General features: G+C 35.4%; 1 long non-coding RNA gene across 1 annotated transcript; it reads left to right on the top strand.

The window, feature by feature from the left end:
• Positions 1–9,392: 9,392 nt before the first annotated feature.
• On the top strand, positions 9,393–21,016 carry LOC128209335 (uncharacterized). The gene is made up of 9 exons (XR_008256977.1): positions 9,393–9,492; positions 11,570–11,659; positions 12,364–12,644; positions 13,424–13,534; positions 13,864–13,937; positions 15,466–15,605; positions 16,864–17,047; positions 17,538–17,760; positions 20,657–21,016. It is a non-coding gene; the product is annotated as an uncharacterized LOC128209335 (long non-coding RNA).
• Positions 21,017–21,266: the final 250 nt, after the last annotated feature.

Genomic DNA, 21,266 nt, shown 5'->3' with positions numbered 1-21,266 from the left:
TTTGTAATTATGACCAAATGCAAAGAAATATTACTATTAGGAAAATAGAAGAAATTAATAATATAGCCCATTCACTTATTGTCTTAATGTCATTATAGCTTATACAGTGTGTATACCACATGATAAATTACGTCATATATGCTACGTTGGACTTATTAATCAAAGATAACTTTTCTTTTACCACACCATTTCAAATGAAACAAAAAGCAGTCTATTTCATTTAAAGAGCCCTGCCTTTGTTGTATCACTGGAGTATGATAAGGTGATTAGTTTTATCAAACACTTCGACAAACCTGTTTCCAAACTTATGTTTTGACAGTTCTCTGTCAGTTGACCGTATTGTGAAAAGGTTTGTGGAAGTGTTTTAAGAAACTAAACTCTCAATCAAAATCTGGTAAAGACCGAAGCCGTGGCTCAGTAAGAGGCGAGACTGCGCTTTGTTTCATTTAAAATGATGAAGAAATAGGAAAGTTATCTTTGTTTCAAGTCTTCATTCGAAGCAAAATATTGCCTTCCGACGTAGCATTTATGACGCAATTTATCACGTGGTATACACACACTGTTATAGTAGGCAGAATTTTTCCTATGACATATTTTGTTCTGCAAGTGCATTACAGTATCACATGACAGTGCATCATAAGAATATGATGAATCATGATACTGTATATAAAATAATTCTGTAAAATTCATAAAGTTAAAGGTTTTCATAAATATATCTATACATTTTTTCGTATTTACGTCTTAAAATTCTTTGAAATTTCGCAAACTTAGACCTGCTAAAAAAATCCCCCTGAATACTACTAAAATCCCCCTGAATTTTCAGCCTTTCTGAACAAATCCCTTGGAATGGTCTCCAGAAATATGGCATGTATGGAAACAAATGAACTTGTGTACTGTGCACAGTGAATTACCCTGTTTGAGAAATTTATTCTTGTAAATTGGTGCATTATAACATTTCTGCACATATTTTTATTTGAAACATCATAGTACCAATATAAATATGACATCATAGTGTTAAGTTTCAAACCTCAGATATCCTTGAATGTCTATGGTGCACATCTTAACCATACTAGTGTAAGTAATGCACTTCAGGAAAAATGTTGACGCTTAGAAGATAGGACTTGCTGACCAGCAACATGATTGTATAACCTAAAAGATGAAAAGTAGGGTAAGATGGAGGAATGTTGCCTAGGCAGCTGAATATATACAAGCCGCATAGCCATTTTTCACAATGATGGTGGTGTGAGGCTGCCACATAGATAACCGCCATTCCACACACTTCATCAAAGTTCTCACTGTCAAGGATGATATTAGCCACAAAGTTCTCACTGTCAAGGATGATATTAGCCACTAGATGATGAGACAACTTTGAATAGAATAATTTTGCCCTTTGAAGTTTGCATTGCACAAACACTTTTGAGGGTTTTTTTCACAAAACAACACAATTTAAGTGTATTAATTTTATCACTTGTCATTACAGATCTGCATTTTTCTTTTGGAAATGTAATTTGTTAAAAATGTGCTTTCAGATTTGCCTAAGAAAGAGCCAGTGAGAAAACTCCGTAAATCCTCTGAGGTGCCTGCTTAGGACCCCCTTGCCCAAAAGTTCCCTGAAGTGCCAGCTTAAAAGAACCACTGGGTACGTATATTTTCTCTGATTGTCCTGTCAGATTCTGGTACTCAAGGGTTGCTGAATTCTGTCATTGAATTTTTAGCTTGACTATTGAAAGAATAAGATTGCTTAACTAGGAGCCTGGTGTCAGAAAGGACAGAGTGCTGAGGGACATAAAAGCACCTTGTATTGGGCAGTGAACAATAAAAGTATTATGAAGTTCTTAGAAAATGCAAGAAACTATGCTTTGAGTGAGCCAAATTAGGCTTCAGCTACTAAATGTGTAAAGTTTGTTTTAATTCATAATCACATTTGAAGTTTTAAACATAAAAAGGAAAATTTGTTTATCTTAAGCATTTGTTTATCTTAAGCATTTAATTCTTTGAAGGCAGGAGGGTGCACATTCAGGTCACCATGAAGGCAGAAGGGTGCCATGAAAAAAGGCATAAATCTCTAACAAAACCCCTAAAGGTCGACATCAAGCACACAGAATTCAAAGCTAAACCAATATATTAAACATTAACCAATGCAGGTGGCCTAAAATTCTGTTGAGGTTTTGACTGTTGTCACTCAAATTATTATGAGACTCATTCATTTAATGTGCAATGCTTTATTTACCATACTCTGGATCTGTGGCCACTCCTTGTGTTTTGGCACTCCAGCTTTTTGTACTCTACACACGTTTAGAGGTTACAGTCCACTTACTTTGATTTTGTAATAGCAATTGCGTTAATATGAATGGCAGGCAGGGGTTGGGTTGTGGTTAACCAGTCTTGCATGGCCGTCAGGAAGTGTATTTCCAACAATTTACTACTTGTCAAGGTGCATACATGCCATATTTTCTGAAGACCATTCAGGGGGATTTGTTCAGAAAGGCTGAAATTTAGGGGGATTTTGGTAGTATTCAGGAGGATTTTTTTAGCAGGTTTAAGTTGGCAAAATTTCAATGTTTTTTTTAGACGCAAGTACGAAAATATGTATTCGCATATATTTTGCAATGAAAACCTCTAACTTTTTTATTATACAGAATTATTTTATGTCATGATTTATCATATTCTTATGATACACAGTCATGTCATACTGTAATACTGTAAATTAAATTTACCTTCCTCCAAAGTCTTTTAAAAAATTCTGCTTAATACTATCAGCTCTGATGACGTTCAGACACTAAGAGAATGGAATGAATATTAATTTCTTCTATTTTTCCAAAATAGTAATATTTCTTTGCCTTTGATCATTACTTCAAATTAATTAACCACTTGTTGTTAAGGTTTCCTTTTTTACATTCAGTTTCACTCACATACTGTGGTTTCACTTTATCATTATTGCTTGATGTAAAATTTCTTAAAAAAAAAAAAAAATGTTGTTTTTTTTTAAATTTCGGGGGATTTTTACCTCCCGCCGGGAGACCGGGGGATGGATCGAAATTCCGAGGGATTTTTCCCTCCACCGGGGGATATGGAATGTAAGCAAGGTTGGGGTGCTGGTGGTAGTAATCATCATGGGTCTTATGTTAGTAACCTCTGGTATATGTTTGGGACAAGTTGGAACTAGCAGTGATAGCTTTGGTTTAAATTGAATTGTGACCTCTGTCAAGACGCTATTCCTAATACATATTAATTAACAATACTATATACAACAGATTGACTACAGGCTGGGTTTTGTGCCTTACAACTCGCCATCTTTACTTGTTATTAATGCATTTTATTTTATGTTTAATGTAAATGCACCGTTATCCTCCCATATTAGTGGAACAATAATAAAACGTAAAACGGTATTGGTTTCAGATTACTTTATTACACATGATACAAATAATAATGGGAAATAAAAAACAAGTTTAATTAATAGCATACAATACAAAAGTGTCCATTGGCCATTAAACTGATCCTGACCAAAGATCAAAATTACACAGAAAAGACTAATATTTTTCTCAAAATATAGGTTTTATTGAAGAGAATTTACATTATCTTCTCACAAAGAATAGCACGAAAACGACCTGATGCTGAATGATGGTCTTAAATATGAACAGTAGAGCCTCTAGAGAAGTTATTGACTCTATCATCAGTGTTCGTGTGTACCTAAGGTGATCACTATGGCAGATCGAAATGGGTTCCAAATTGTGCGTGTTTTAATTTTAAGGAAAGGAAACATACATATTTTTTAGTTCTCAAATTAACATAATTAGAAGCTATAGATATAAATATTTCTGCAAATCTTTGTTCAACAAGATGAATTCAAACGAAATATTTCAAAACAAAGAAAAAAGGATAAATAAACATGTGATAGCAGGCGAAAATTCCCATTACAGAAACCAAGGGCACAAACAAAGGCAGCAACTTGAATACATAAGATGATCGAGTTTTAATATTTATTTGCAGCAATATCTCTATTGTTCGAGCAACTACTTGTCACATCATATGTATACCATGTATTATTTTACAACATTACAAAATTTAACCAAAATACAATGCCAGTTTGATGTCTAATGGCGATGTCGGACCGACATCGTGATATCGACGTTGATACATCATTGTATTTAAACTGCCGAAGTCGCGACCTTAATCCAACCTACCTATAATCCAGGATTTATCCAAAGTCATGTGTTTGCTGGGATGTATTTATAAGATGTTAATTTGTTGAAATCAATACTTTAACTATTAATTGTGTCTCAACTTGTGTCTGCTGGGATGTATTTATAAAATGTTTATTTGTTGAAATCAATACTTAAAATATTAACTGTGTCTTCACTTTTTTGTTCCATTTCAATTCATGAGAGTTTCACTAATAATCTTCCAGATGTACCAGACAGCCTGACACACAAGCAGCCCACAGCGTCACCAAGAGACAGCCTGACACACAATCAAGCCACAGCATCACCAAGAGACAGCCTGACACACAATCAAGCCACAGAGTCATCAAGAGACAGCCTGACACATAAACAAGCCACAGAGTCACCAAGAGGCAGCCTAACACACAATCAAGCCACAGAGTCACCAAGAGACAGCCTGACACACAATCAAGCTACAGAGTCACCAAGAGACAGCCCGACACACAATCAAGCAACAGAGACACCATGAGACAGCCCGACACACAATCAAGCCACAGAGTCACCAAGAGACAGCCCGACACACAATCAAGCCACAGAGTCACCAAGAGACAGCCCAACACAATCAAGCCACAGAGTCACCAAGAGACAGCCCGACACACAATCAAGCCACAGAGTCACCAAGAGACAGCCCGACACACAATCAAGCCACAGAGTCACCAAGAGACAGCCCGACACACAATCAAGCCACAGAGTCACCATGAGACAGCCCGACACACAATCAAGCCACAGAGTCACCATGAGACAGCCTAACACACAAACAAGCCACAGAGTCACCAAGAGACAGCCTGACACACAATCAAGCCACAGAGTCACCATGAGACAGCCTGACACACAGTCAAGTTACAGAGTCACCAAGAGACAGCCTGACACACAGTCAAGCCACAGAGTCACCAAGAGACAGCCTGACACACAGTCAAGCCACAGAGTCACCAGGGACTAAATCAGGAATAAGGAACAAGTATAACACAAAAATTGTATCATGTTTTTATTTCATGTAAATATATTGATTATATCTGGAGAAAAATCAAATCTTAATATGATTTTCTGTTGTTAAATCAACAAAGCATTCATAATTTGTGGGGAAATGGCTTTAAAACTAAAATATTTTCTGCAAATTCATAATAAAGTTGTAAAGAGGAGTAATTTTAAATATAAAATAAGGAATTAAGTACTGGTCTGACACTAGATGGATTAGTAAAAATGGTTGGAGACAATCTGGTGCTTGACAGAAAAGTATAAGATACTGGTGAAGATGCTCTCTGTCTCTAGAGTGGTGGAAGGCATGCTGGCAGTGTCGTCATTGATTTAGGGGTTAGTAATCTATCTTGTGTAGTGTAGATGGAGTAATAGAGCTGGTCCAGAGTAAGGGAATGGACTGTAGGTAGTGTCTACATGGTGGTAGTGACTAGTTCTATCTTGTGTAGTGTAGATGGAGTAATAGAGCTGGTCCGGAGTAAGGGAATGGACTGTAGGTAGTGTCTACATGGTGGTAGGGACTAGTTCTATCTTGTGTAGTGTAGATGGAGTAATAGAGCTGGTCCGGAGTAAGGGAATGGACTGTAGGAAGTGTCTACATGGTGGTAGGGACTAGTTCTATCTTGTGTAGTGTAGATGGAGTAATAGAGCTGGTCCGGAGTAAGGGAATGGACTGTAGGTAGTGTCTACATGGTGGTAGTGACTAGTTCTGTCTGTGTAGTGTAGATGGAGTAATAGAGCTGGTCCGGAGTAAGGGAATGGACTGTAGGAAGTGTCTACATGGTGGTAGGGACTAGTTCTATCTTGTGTAGTGTAGATGGAGTAATAGAGCTGGTCCGGAGTAAGGGAATGGACTGTAGGAAGTGTCTACATGGTGGTAGTGACTAGTTCTGTCTGTGTAGTGTAGATGGAGTAATAGAGCTGGTCCGGAGTAAGGGAATGGACTGTAGGAAGTGTCTACATGGTGGTAGTGACTAGTTCGACGATATTTGAGCAAATCTCTGCATTTGTTTAAGGGTTCCAGCTGTCAGTATCTAGTTTCAACACTATAAATGATTTGCCACTCTTTATTATGCCCCCTTTTGAAAAAAGTGGGGTATATTGTTTTGCACATGTCGGTCGGTCTGTCTGTCGGTCGGTCGGAATACCAAATGGTTTCCGATCAATAACTTGAGAACGCTTTGACCGAGGGACCTCATACTTGGTATGTGTATTGGTCATCACCAGCAGATGAACCCTATTGATTTTGAGGTCAGTGGGTCAAAGGTCAAGGTCAGTGTGACCTTTACATGAAAAACGGTTTCCGATCAATAACTTGAGAACGCTTTGACCCAGGAACCTCATACTTGGTAGGTGTATTGGTCATGACCAGCAGATGAACCCTATTGATTTTGAGGTCAGTGGGTCAAAGGTCAAGGTCAGTGTGACCTTAACATGAAAAACGGTTTCCGATCAATAACTTGAGAACGCTTTGACCAACGGACCTCATACTAGGTAGGCTTATTGGTCATGACCAGCAGATGAACCCTATTGATTTTGAGGTCAGTGGGTCAAAGGTCAAGGTCAGTGTGACTGTAACCTGAAAAAAGGTTTTCTGATTGTCCATATTTTATTTAAGTGTCCAAATCCTACTAACAATTTGGCTCCCAAGGGGGCATAAATGTTTCACTAACATCTCTTGTTTTGTAATAAAACTATTTTTTTCATAAAAAGTGCATTTACAAACAGTGAATGAGTCCCTTTAAAAGTTTGTATTAAATTAAAACTAGCCTTCTGTTTTCTACCAATTTCTTTTGCAGAAATGTGGCATGTTACTTCCGGAACAAGACCAGACGGGAGATATTAAAATTGCTTTGGGGGAAATTCTGCTGGAGATATTCCACGTTCACGCCTCACGGGAAACCAGCGCACTACAGCTCGAGATCAACGTCAAGGTTCCGTGCTCAAGATGGTTGATGATTTTAGCCACTCCATATTATACACACATGGAGCGAGAATTGGTCGATACCCTGAAGTATGTGACTTACGTATTTAAGCTTGTTTAATGTAGACAAATATTTAAAGCAGTCCTCATTTAAAGGTAATTTCCATGTATGCTTCCAAAATAAGAACAGGCCCCAGTTGAGTGAAAATACACATTTAATTTAAATGTCAATGCTCTGCTAGGAGTCAGATAACTGTCTGGAGACTTTATTCAGATTTCAGAGTCTGTCCATAACATACTGTCTGGAGACTTAATTCAGACTTGAGTCTGACCATAAGTAACGTTTTTGAGACTTTATTCAGACTAATGACATTTTAAAAACATATAAACTGCAACCAGAAGAAAAAGTAAGAGTTAAAGTTATTTTTTTTCACGATGACAGCACAGACAAGGAAACAAATGCTCAATATGTCAACTTTTTCCTTCAGACTTTATTTAGACTTTAGTCTGATCGTAAACTACTGTCTTCAGACATTATTCAGACTTGAGTCGTGACTGTAAATTACTGTTTGGAGACATTTTTTAGACTTGAGTCTGATTGTAAATTACTGTTTGGAGACATTTTTTAGACTTGAGTCTGATTGTAAATTACTGTCTGGAGACATTATTCAGACTTGAGTCTGACCGTAAACTACTGTCATGAGACATTATTCATACTTGACTCTGACTGTAAATTATTGTCTGGAGTCTATTCAGACTTGAGTCTGACAGTTAATTACTGTCTTGAAACTTAATGTAATTTGATACTACAAATACATTGAAGCTTATTATTAATCAAATTCTTTTTGCTGTGTCAGTCTCATGTTTTCCTTGACACCTTTAAATTAATTACATACAAAATCATACATATTTGCACTGTAAGATGACTGAAGGATCTGTTTCACAAATTTTATTTGGGGAAATGTTTAAACTGCGTTAAAATTGGGTTATCTCATTTATTATTTTGAACAAACACCAAGCAAGCAGTTACTTGCAGATACCATTAATGGATGTGTTAAGGACGCACCCATGGTGGGAAGCAAGAAAAAAAAATACTCAAAATCAAGAAAAAAAAAATAAAACCTCTTATTCCACAGATAGGATGCAGTGAAAACTGTCAAATCAGAAAGCCACGATGTTTGTTTAAAGTGCAGATTTTTATATGGATCTCAAAAATGGCTCTGGTTATTGTAAGCAATGCAATATTAAATATGAAAACAAAAGTATGATTCTCTGGTAAATGTCTAAACAACTTTAAAGCAAATGTATGTGCTTCAGATTTAAAACTTAAAATAAAAAGAAATCGCAAAATATCATCAATATTATACACTATATTGATTCTGTGAATACTAATAATGATATTTCCTATTTTAAGACTAAAGGAAAATATATGTTTATTATGTACGGTTAAATTAATGATTTATACATTTGGAGGGTTAAAATAGTCCATTTAAAGGGCATTTACCGGGGTAGTTAAAAAAACAAATGCAAAGAAATCTATAATTTGAGCAACATTAAGGAGAAATATTCAGTATCTTGGTTTTCCTTATTTGTCATAACTTCCTCTCTGACGAGGAACATATTTTGTAATGAACATATAGACAAACAGCGTATAGCACTACTGTGATTATGGTGGTGGTGTTAGTAGTTTATACTCCGGGTCCCGGCGTGAGCACATTGAAGGGTCCCAGAGTGACAGTTCAACCACCGCACACCTATCCTGGGCAGAACCAGTACTGGGTGCCTTCACCTCTGCAAGGAACTGACAACTTCTGTACATGCCAGGGGCAGTGGTACAGTGCGAATGGCCGTAGAAAGGATTTCATAACCAATCACAACAGAAGTGACCTGGTCCGCCCGGGAATCGAACCCGGGTTGTCCGATTCAGAGTCCAGCGCTCTACCGATTGAGCTAACCGGGCGGACTACTGTGATTATGTGCAGATTGTTGGTGGTCTTAGCAGATAGCAACAGGCAACTGATAAGCCCCGCCTTATCTGAACCCTGATTGGTCAGTCCGGTATTGACTGGCTAGTTTGATTGACAGGCCCTGTAATGTTAATTGAAGCATGTCTGCCATGGTAATTTGTTATGTATAATTTTTATCCTGGAAATGAATTAAATATTATTTAAAACTTGACTGAAAAGCTGACTCCAAATGAAGGTAAATTAAATTGTTGTGAAATGATATACAAAGTTTTGATGCAATAATGACCTTTTATTATAAATGTTTTTCTTAGGGTTGTGTTGAAGGAAGCAGTGTCCATTCCACAGCAGGTATGGGTGTACCCAGGCTACGATGTTGGGCACTCTGCAGGCTTGTGTCAATGATGTGGTAGATAGTTAAGGATTTACTGCAGTCAAAATTGTATTTCTGATATGACTGGATTAGCTGGAATAGAAATGAGAGTATATTTGAAATAATGCCAATTTATTATCTCCTGCCGAAAGTGTGTGTGCATGCCAGTATGCCTGTGAGCTTGCATGCCTGGGTCCGGACAATCTTGACGTAACTTAAGAGGTCTTTGAGATTTTCATATTCACTTCATATACAGATTGATCTTGTTGAGGTGCAGTGCACAAGAACCATAACTCTGGGTGCAGTATTTCTTCAGCCATTGCCCTTTGTTAATTTTCTAATCACTTCAACTTTTGTATAGAAGTAAATCTCATTGAGAAGAAGTGCAGTACTCAGGATCCCATAACTCTGGCTGCGATAATTTTTGAATGATTGCCCTTTGTTAATTGTCAAAGTTATATTTTGCCTTGAGCATAACTTGCGAATTCCTTCTGGTATTAGCTTAAGAATTTATATACAGATACAGGAGAAGTGCAGTGCACAGAAACGGTAAATCTGGCTGCAGTTTTAGCTCGACTATTCAAAGAATAAGGAAAGCTATACTTCTCACCTTGGCGTCGGCGGTGGCGTCGGCGTTGGCGTCACACCTTGGTTAAGGTTTTGCATGTAAGCACCTTTAAGTCATTATCTCAGTAAATACATCAGTTATTGCATTGAAACTTTGGATATGTATTCCCAACTATCTTACATACTAAATTAATGAAGTTAGATAACAATTATTTTAATATAATTCTGGTTTAGTTTTGCGTGTAAGCACACATAGGTTAATATCTCAGCACCTACTTGAGGTATTGCATTGATACTTGATTCAATGGTACTCAACCATCCAACCTACTAAATTAATCAAGTTAGATAACTCTAATTTGCATTTAATGCAAATAATTGCCCTTTATTATTCGACTTAGAAATTCTGGTTAAGGTTTTGCGTGTAAGCACAAATAGGTTAATATCTCGCAACTACTTGATGTATTGCATTGAGACTTTATGCAATGGTAGTCAACCATCCAACCTACTTAATTAACCAAGTTAGATAACTCTAGTTTGCATTTAATGCAAAATAATTGCCGTTTATTATTCGACTTAGAAATTCTGGTTAAGGTTTTGCATGTAACCACATTTAAGTCAATATCTCAGCAAATATATCATGTATTGCATTGAAACATTAGATATGTATTACCAGATAACACTTTTTTGAATATAATGCAAATTATGGGCCTTTATTATTTGACTTAGATATTCTGGTTGAGGTTTTGCATGTAAGCACACATAGGTTAATATCTCAGCAATTACTTGATGGATTGCATTGAGACTTTATACAATGGTACTCAACCATCTACTTAAATAACCAAGTAAGATAACTCCAGTTTGCATTAAATTAAAATAATGGCCCTTTTTTATTCGACATAGAAATCCTGGTTAAGGTTTTGCATGTAACCACTTTTAAGTCAATACCTCAGCGAATAAATCTTGTTTTGCATTGAAACTTTACACACAGGCTCCCATCTATTTAACCTTCTTATTTAATCAAGTAAGATAACTCTATCTTTTAAAATATATAATTTTTCCCCCCAATATGCGACTTAGAAATTCTGGTTAAGGTCTTATATGTAAGCACACATAGGATAATGTCTCAGCAACTATTTGATGTATTGCATTGAGACTTTATACAATGGTATTCAACCACCCAATTTAATTGAATAACCAAGTTAGATAACTGTATTTTGCAAATAATGGCCCTTTATTATTAGACTTAGAAATTCTCGTTAATATTTTGCATGGAACCACATTTATGTTAATATCTCAGCACATCATGTATTGCATTGAAATCTAATCTAACAGGGATCCATGCATGTTTTGCCAAAACTTTTCAATCCTTACATTGAAAAGCGGCGGAATAGTCGAGCGCGCTGTCTCTGTGACAGCTCTTGTTTTTACTTCTTGTCTATTGTTTATTCTCATACTTAATCCTTTGTCAAAAGGCAAAATTTATACTGTTCTTAATATGGTTTGGGATGTGACTGCTCTTTTTAATTTTATATTTCATTCTATACAGGACTGAAAACATCACACTCACTAAAGGGCCAGTTACTACGCTGCCAAACTTCAGCAAATGGATCTGTTTGTTAACAACATTAGGACCACGGTAATTCAGTTGTCTTGCATTTCTATAATTATTATGTTAATGACATCAGTTCTATGTATTCCATTTTAATTCATGGCAATGAACGAGTGGTTAGTGTATCAGACTCAAGATCAGAGGATCCGGGTTGCCCACTCGGATCTTAGATAATTAAAAGTACTGGTTCAGACAAGTGGTTTGTGTCAGTCTCCGGATCAGAGGCATGGAGAGTAGAAAGGAAGCTGCAGATACATACATGTTCTTCCTAAGCTGTTATTGTGTAATGGGTAATCATAGGTTGACTAGGGTTGACTGCTGTATGAGGGAACTGATGTTGCCATTGATCTCGGCATGGAGATTGAGAAGGAGGCTGTAGTTATATACATGTACTTCCTGTTCTGCAGTTATTGTGCAGTGGATAATGCCCAATGGATGAGGGCTTTTATGCAAATAGCAAGACAAACATACTGTACTCTAAATTGTTCTTGATTGCAAAAATACAAGACAACCTTTATTCAGTGATTGAAAGTGTTTTTTTTCCCTTTTCACTCTGTTTTTATTAAAGAGGTGAATATAACAGTTTAAGAGAGACAACCTGTACTTTTTTTGATTATATGAAAGTGATAAAAACTGCTGGGTTTAAGATGAAACTGCTCCATTTCTATTTCTAAATGTTGTATGATTATATAAGTGCATTTATGTATCTTAGAATTTGTTATATTTTCCAGAGCCATAGACCTTGACCTTTGGCCAATGCAGCCATATATGTTAATGGGCCACAGTGATGCTAAGCTCAGGATTGCCAAGTTGGTATTTCTTGTGGATCGAACAAATGTTTGAAAATTCAGAGAACTGCTGGGTGCTAGGTTTGTGCGTAACTATGGATTAACTGCCATCTATGATGAAGTGGATCAACACTGAGAGTACTGCCCATGGCACACTAGAATGAATCTCTGAGCTGATCCTGGTCAGGTCCATGTTGACACTGACCGCTACAAGCAAGTCAGAGGTAAGACACCAATGTTGCCATGTATTTATCACCGTCTCAATCTGTTTGTTTTCTTCATTCCTTTAATACAGTTCAAGATATCAACTATCAAAAAATTTAAGTTTGCTCATAGTGACAATAAGCTCTTTTATGAAAAGAAATGTAATATTTATTTATGGCACTTTGTTAACTTATTAAATCTAGCTGATTTATGTACTTTTCACAGAACATGAACAGCTTTCAAAGAATTGTATGAAACTGGATTAAGCATGAAAATGTTTGTCAATGTGAAGGTGTGTTAAAGCTGCACTCTTACAGACCGTTTTAAAAACTTTTTTATTTTTGTCTTGGAATGAGCCAAATTTTGCCTAAATGTCTGGAAACCAGTGAAACAAGACTGCTGACAAAAGATTTGTTCTCTTGTTCTCAGTTTTGCATATTTACGTTTGAAAATTGCGATTAGAATTAAAGCACTAAAAGTGCTGTAGGACGGTACTGGTGGTAGTTTTAAAAGCAGTCATCATGTTGTATTGCAATAAGAATTTGTAAAAATGCTGTAACGTACAGTGTTAATGCGCAAGAGTATTTCGGTTATTTTGTAAACATATTGTTTATGGAGTTATAAGAACAATTCTCTCATCAAACACATGCAAGTCGAATGGCATTTCATTTGTATATTTTATTCAATTGTCCAAATATTCCTGACAACATGGCGCTCAGGGGTGCATAATGTTTGACAAGATCTTTTGTTATTTTACATTTCAAATGTTTATTCTTGTACCATTTGGTTTTATATTCAGTATTATCTGGATCATACAGAACAAACTTCACAATCAACTCTGGTACTGGCAGTGTGGTGACCACAGTCGAAGAGAATCTCCATCTTTGTGAGATGTTAACATTCATTTCAGGTATAAATGATCAGAAATTATTGAAATTTTATTTTCTGAAATTGATTAGTAAAACTTGCCTTAATTTACTCTCATAAAGGAAAAAAAAAATTTTAGTCAGCACAATCTGTGTTTAACCTTTATTTCTTGAAGTGAAATCAGCTAAAATGTATTATTTAGTGAATTTATACATTGATAAACTCTTTTGGTTTTTCATGTTATTATCCACACTTATTTTCAATTACCGGTAGGATTTGAACACCATGAAATATAGCATTAAACTGGAATTTGTTTATTTATATTAAACATTGTTGATCCAATTAATTATGATTTCCCCATGTCTGTTTCAGGGACAGCTTCTTCTGCCATCTGGCGTCCTCGACTACATTCAATCAGTAGATTAACAGAAAGGTCACTATTAGAAGTAAGTGATTCTGACGGCAACATCACTTATTCATCTAACACTCCCCAAGCTCAGTGATGTTCTTGGCTGATGTAACCTAAAGACCGTCATGTGGGAAGAAACTGAGCATGTATACAGGTTGATTTTTTTTGGTATTTTGGGAATATGACCTATACCCATGGGATTGGGAATTTTGGCATCATTTTTGGCAATTATGTGAACTTCTTCATAAATAATTACAAAGGATACATATAGAATCTGTCATGAGTCATCATATAATACACAAATTTATTCAACTCGTCCAGTAAATATTTTACTAAGCGAGCCTTTGGTGAGCTTACTAACCTATTTCGTGAACGAGTTGAATAAAATTGTGTATTATGTGTTGAGAAGTGTCAGATTCTTTCTATCACATGCTTTTCCAGTAAAAGATTGCAAAATTAAACTACCTGTTTCACCTGCTCTAGTGATGAGCCGAGTACCACAAAGCGCAATGTCATTTCCTGCGCTACATGTATTGCAGACATGTTGTACCCAGAATTATATAAAACCACAGATGCATCTGATCATTTATTTATGCTTATAAGTAGTATACATACTAAGAAGATACCCATTAAGAAGTACAGCAAAAACACTATAATATTTGTATAAAATGTGATTTCTTTTAAATTCTGATGTCATATCCGGTAAGATGACGTCATAATTTGTGATATGTTCATGAGATCATTTCCAGTTTCAATACATTTAATACCGAATGTCTTTTACATGAAATCTAGATAAAACAGCATGCTTTTCTCGATTTAGATTGAAAATGTACTACTGAATTCATATAAATATTCATCATTATAAGATACAAAATGAGAAATAAACGTATGATTTGCTGGATTAAGCAGCTATTTTCCCTTATTAATTTGTTTGCATTCTTGGGGAGTCATATATTTTCTGACCAATAGAAATACAGCAATGTTATTCTACACATGTGTAATGCAGAAATATATGTGATGGCTATATTAAACCAAAAACAAGGTGTAGCATGTAATAAACACATATAATACAACTATAAATAATAAAAATATAACTGTTTAACATATGTATTTGCAACATAGTATGCACAGACATACTTAAAATCCTACTTACCACATGCGCTTTCATGTAAGGGAAATAACTGTTTTGTTTAAATTTTAATAATTGTTTTTTTGTTTTCTTTCGATTTTTTTTTTCTGGACTTCTTATTGGGAATTTTAATTGGAAATTGGGGAAAAGAATATACTTTTTGCCATTGAGAACATGACCAAATACCCGCTATAAAAATCGCCAATAAGATCCCTGGTATATTAAAGTGAACATCTTTATAGACCTTTAGGCTTGATCCTTGTATGTTGTTTTTGTTGGTATAAATGCAGGTTTGATGAAAATATGCAAACTGCAGTTTAAAAAACATCTACTTGTCTATTTGCAGACAATTCAAAAATTCTTTAATCATTATACATAGGTATATATAAGTACAAATAAAAAAGTACTAATATTAACATTGATCCACATTTTGCAGTTGCTGATGTTTACTGACCGCCATGGGTATCCCGAGAACGTCCAGTATTATGTATACACTATTGTCTTCCTGTACCCTGATGGTGTTGCACAAGATCAGGAGGAGACTAATACAGTTGATGCACTGGTGCACATTGCAAGGTCAGCGCTAATGGGAATGAGCTAATTGGGTGTAAAAATCCAACACAATCTATTATGTTCATAATCCTCACAAGTTTTTAGCTTGACTATTGGAAGAATAAGGAGGGCTGTACTACTCGCCCCAGTGCCGGCGTCCTGTTCAAGTTTTAGGGCAAGTTTGGATCTTCACTTCCAATACCCTTCATTAAATTCACTTCATACTTCACACAGATGTTCAGGGCCCTCACATAATGAGGTTAAATAACTCCATAGTATCCTTTATACAAATTATGGCCCCTGATTGACTAAGGAACTGAGGTTAAAGTTTTAGGGCAGGTTGGGATATTTATGAATAACTTCTATACCCTTCATTCAAATCCATTAATACTTCACGCAGTTGTTCAGGATCATCACACAATGAGGTTACATATTGTCCTTAATACAAGTTATGGCCCCTGATTGACTTAGGAACTGAGGTTAAAGTTTTAGGGCAGGTTTGGATTTTAATAAAAAAAAAACTTCAATACCCTTTTATTTAATTGATTTACGGTATTTCTTTAAACAGGCACATTTTTATATTCTAAACCAGGTTTTCACAAAGGGAAAACAAGTTATTAGAATGACTTGCGTCATTATGGGGGGGGGGCAGCATCAAAGTCACCTCATGTATCGAATAATTTTAGCTAGGTTTGACATACCAGATTGGTATATAGGAAGAGTTTATGCAGATCTTTCATAGGATTGCGTTTGAGGTCCCTAGTATCAAGGTCAAGGTCAAAGTTAGAAAAATGGTTGGTATTGCATAACTTAAGAAAGGGTCGACATATTGCGAGTAAACTTGGTATATATAAAAAGTTTAAAGAGACCTTTCATGAGATTGTGTTTTGGCACCCCAGAGTTACGGTCACTGTTTACGTTTTAATTTAAAAAAAATCTTTTATTGCTTTTGACAGGCACATACATCATTATTGTATTCACTTCTAAATCTTAGTGGCGTAGTTGAGCACGCTGTCTTACGACAGCTCTTGTTTAGAATAAGCTTTGTTTTTACATAATAAAAACTAATTATGTTGTAAGGCACATTAGATATATTTATTTATTTATAATTAGTACAATCTGTGATTTCAAGAAATGGATCATTTCTTCGTTTATTTTTTTGTTTTAGAAAAAAAAAGGAACTAGATGAAATCAGCATTGACTTTTCCATTTGCTTCCCTGTGGTGCAATGGATGAACATATAAATGCTTGATGTTGAAACAAAGCAATTATGAAATTTCAGGTCCTCAACAACATTGAAATAATAGAGGGCCAGGTGTACATGAAGAGGTCATATCTGATGGACACCTTCCACATAGATGATGGGTCTTAAAGGATGGTGCAGGAAGCTGGAGGAGTTTCATCCAAAGTGAGATGAATCACAAGCCAGTTGACCAGGGTCATCTTGATTCCACTGGCAACGTCCAGTATGTTGAAATGAAAAAAATGTCAGAGGAAAAAAATTGTTTTGATTATTGGTAATTACATGAAAGAAATGAATTTAAGAAATGCACAGAAACAAATAGGCATTTTTTGCTGGTTACAATAAGCAATTTTACAGTGAAAATGCTACCCAAGGCGCCAGCATATTTACCAAAATTGCTGTAACCAAACCCGGGTAGCTGAAAAATATTTATTTTATTTTAGTGTATATTAAATATATAATCTTGCACATTTGTTCAGACATTTTGGGATAATGGAAGGGGGCTTAGTTTGTATGAGATTAATAATTATCTAGAATTGTGTAAATAATATACTTAGGAATTTGAAAGGCTTTTGAAATATGAAGTGGAAAGCTACAGAAGACATAATCCAAGCAATGCGTGTATATATTTGATTAATAATGAATGCTATCATGTTGTTTTTTATTATGATATATTATAAAAAAAAACTCCATATTGAAACATCGGTTTTCAGCATCGCTGACCGGAAGTGTTGCTCCAGGCAACCGTAAATGATGCCCTTGCAACCAGTAATGTACGGACTAGCCAGAAGACCATCACCTGGGTCATGGGTCGTTCCATTGACAAGCGGACTGTTTGTTGGCAGACCCGACCCATCCCACTGACGAGCGGACTGCTATTGGCAACCATTGTGTGGACGTGTGTAGGAACTGATTGTTTTGCATCAAGAAAGTATGGTAAGTGTAGACCTTTGTACAACATTGATTCTGCTGCTGCTTCTTGATGATGATGATGATGATGATGATAGGCCTTCCTACACCTGCAAAAACTTTATGATACATGAGCCCATGTGTACCAAGGTCCATAGCTCTTGCTTTAACAAGTCTTCAGTTATGCTTGCCCTCTATTTACTTTAAATAAAGTTATTTCTTAAGATTTGAAAAGTGTTGATGTTTGTTTCTCGGCACTCTAGTGTATAAACTTATTTTATTTTTTAATTTCATTGATTAATAATTGATAGCTCTATTTAATTATTTTTCATGTATTCATGTGGCCTGGTTCCATGCATACCATGTCACTTTGTTATGCTTGGTTGTGTGTCGTCATTTGTGGAAACAATTTCGTGATCTTGTGTTCTTTACTCAATCATTTACTGGTGATGATGAGAAATTTTTTGCTGCTGCTGATATGATGATGATGATGATGATGATGCAATATAATGTGTTCATGGTCTTGTAAGCTTTGGACAATCTTTTGCTGATAATGTTGAAATAAGAAGTGTTCGTGGTCTTGTAAGCTATGGTCAGTCTTTTGCTGCTGATGATGATGATGAAATATGAAGTGTTCATGGTATTGTAAGATTTGGTCAATCTTTTGCTGATAATGTTGAAATATGAAGTGTTCGTGGTCTTGTAAGCTATGGTCAGTCTTTTGCTGATGATGATGAAATATGAAGTGTTCGTGGTCTTGTAAGCTATGGTCAGTCTTATGCTGATGATGATGATGGTGATGATGATGATGATGAAATATGAAGTGTTCGTGGTCTTGTAAGCTATGGTCAGTCTTTTGCTAATGATGATGATGATGAAATATAAAGTGTTCGTGGTCTTGTAAGCTTTGGTCAATCTTTTGCTAATGATGATGATGATGAAATATGAAGTGTTTGTGGTCTTGTAAGCTTTGGTCAATCTTTTGCTAATGATGATGATGATGAAATATGAAGTGTTCGTGGTCTTGTAAGCTTTGGTCAATCTTTTATTAATGATGATGATGATGAAATATGAAGTGTTCGTGGTCTTGTAAGCTTTGGTCAATCTTTTGCTAATGATGATGATGATGAAATATGAAGTGTTCGTGGTCTTGTAAGCTATGGTCAATCTTTTGCTAATGATGATGATGATGATGAAATATGAAGTGTTTGTGGTCTTGTAAGCTATGGTCAGTCTTTTGCTAATGATGATGATGATGAAATATGAAGTGTTCGTGGTCTTGTAAGCTATGGTCAATCTTTTGCTAATGATGATGATGATGAAATATGAAGTGTTCGTGGTCTTGTAAGCTATGGTCAATCTTTTGCTAATGATGATGATGATGAAATATGAAGTGTTCGTGGTCTTGTAAGCTATGGTCAATCTTTTGCTAATGTGATGATGATGATGAAATATGAAGTGTTTGTGGTCTTGTAAGCTATGGTCAGTCTTTTGCTAATGATGATGATGATGAAATATGAAGTGTTCGTGGTCTTGTAAGCTTTGGTCAGTCTTTTGCTAATGATGATGATGATGAAATATGAAGTGTTCGTGGTCTTGTAAGCTTTGGTCAAACTTTTGCTAATGATGATGATGATGAAATATGAAGTGTTCGTGGTCTTGTAAGCTTTGGTCAATCTTTTGCTAATGATGATGATGATGAAATATGAAGTGTTCGTGGTCTTGTAAGCTTTGGTCAATCTTTTGCTAATGATGATGATGATGAAATATGAAGTGTTCGTGGTCTTGTAAGCTTTGGTCAGTCTTTTGCTAATGATGATGATGATGAAATATGAAGTGTTCGTGGTCTTGTAAGCTATGGTCAGTCTTTTGCTAATGATGATGATGATGAAATATGAAGTGTTCGTGGTCTTGTAAGCTATGGTCAGTCTTTTGCTAATGATGATGATGATGAAATATGAAGTTTTCGTGGTCTTGTAAGCTTTGGTCAATCTTTTGCTAATGATGAGATATGAATATTGTTCATTGATGATGATGATGAGATTATGATTCATAAAGATCTTTGATGACGATGTAATGTATAATTACTTTGTTGTCCTGGATGGGATGTTATGGTCATGTTAATGGTATAATGTTGGTTTATAAGTGGGTTATATCTTGTGCTTGGTGTATATGAGATGTTCTGGTTAGCTCGTGATGTTTTCTGTTTTATGCATTTGGCATTTTGGGATTGGTGTTGTTGGTTTTTGATAAGGATTAGTATATTTGATTTTAATATTTAAAGCTCACCAAAGTGTGGACGCCCATTGTTTACTGACATATGTAGCTCCTCGTACCCGTATCCAGTTATGAAACATGTGGTCAAAGTAGACTGGGTATTTTTTTAAGGGTACCTCTTTTCATATTGATATATTTTGTGTTAAACATTGATAAGTAGTCTTTTAAAAAAAAAATCCTCAAATACACGTTTGAACTTCTTGTTTTTGCATTTTTTTTACGGAACTGTTTTACACAGATGGGCGATATTGGACTGTCGTGGCACTCTTGTTCAAGGCATTTGACCCATGCATAAGCTATAGTCCTTTTCCTGATTTTTAAATACTTGAGCCTAGCAACCCCATTTAATATTCATGTTTTGTAGTGTTTTTAGTTGTCTGGTTTAAGGCATTCGACCCATACATAAGCTGTAGTCCTATTCCTGATTTTTAAACACTTGAGCCTAGCAACCTCATTTAACTTTCATGTTTTATAGCGTTTTTTGTTGTCTAGTAATTATGTCAATTAAATGATCCAAGTTATTTGTTCAGCTACATTTGGATTTAAAATGTGTAAATTTCAATTATTGTGGGTCGAATACCTTAATTAAAAATTTGAGAACGATGTTATAGTTATTAGTTTTTGAAAATGTCTTTTTTTCTTTCAGTGAACAACATTGGCCATTCCAAGAGATCAACAACATTGGCCATTCCAACAACATTGGCCATTCCAAGATCAACAACATATGCCATTCCAAGAGATCAACAACATTGGTCATTCCAAGAGATCAACAACATTGGTCATTCCAAGAGATCAACAACATTGGTCATTCCAAGATCAACAACATTGGTCATTCCAAGAGATCAACAACATTGGTCATTCCAAGAGATCAACAACTGAAACTGAAACTGATTTATTTCATTAAACGCCTATTTCTATATAAATATTCAATGGCGTTGTACACACAATACAAAATATAAGAATCACAAATTATAGAACAAAATCAAACACTGAGACATATACCATATAAAACATGTCAAACGTAGGTAGCAAAACTATAAAACAATAAGAGAATTATTAAAATATTAACAATTTACGATACATACTACTTCTAAAAATTTAAATAACCTGCTTTAAAAAATGGATCGTTGTGACTAAAATAAATTTATACATCGATGCCACGAATAACAGAGGCTCGAATCAGCTGAATTATATTAATAAAAATAAAAATAAATTATACATGAGCTTGATTAAGATGATAAAAGTACACTCAACTT

The sequence above is a fragment of the Mya arenaria genome, chromosome 11 (assembly GCF_026914265.1).
Source record: "Mya arenaria isolate MELC-2E11 chromosome 11, ASM2691426v1".
NCBI lineage: Eukaryota > Metazoa > Mollusca > Bivalvia > Myida > Myidae > Mya > Mya arenaria.
Note: the sequence above shows the minus strand (reverse complement) of the source record. Positions and strands in the feature narration are given on the sequence as shown.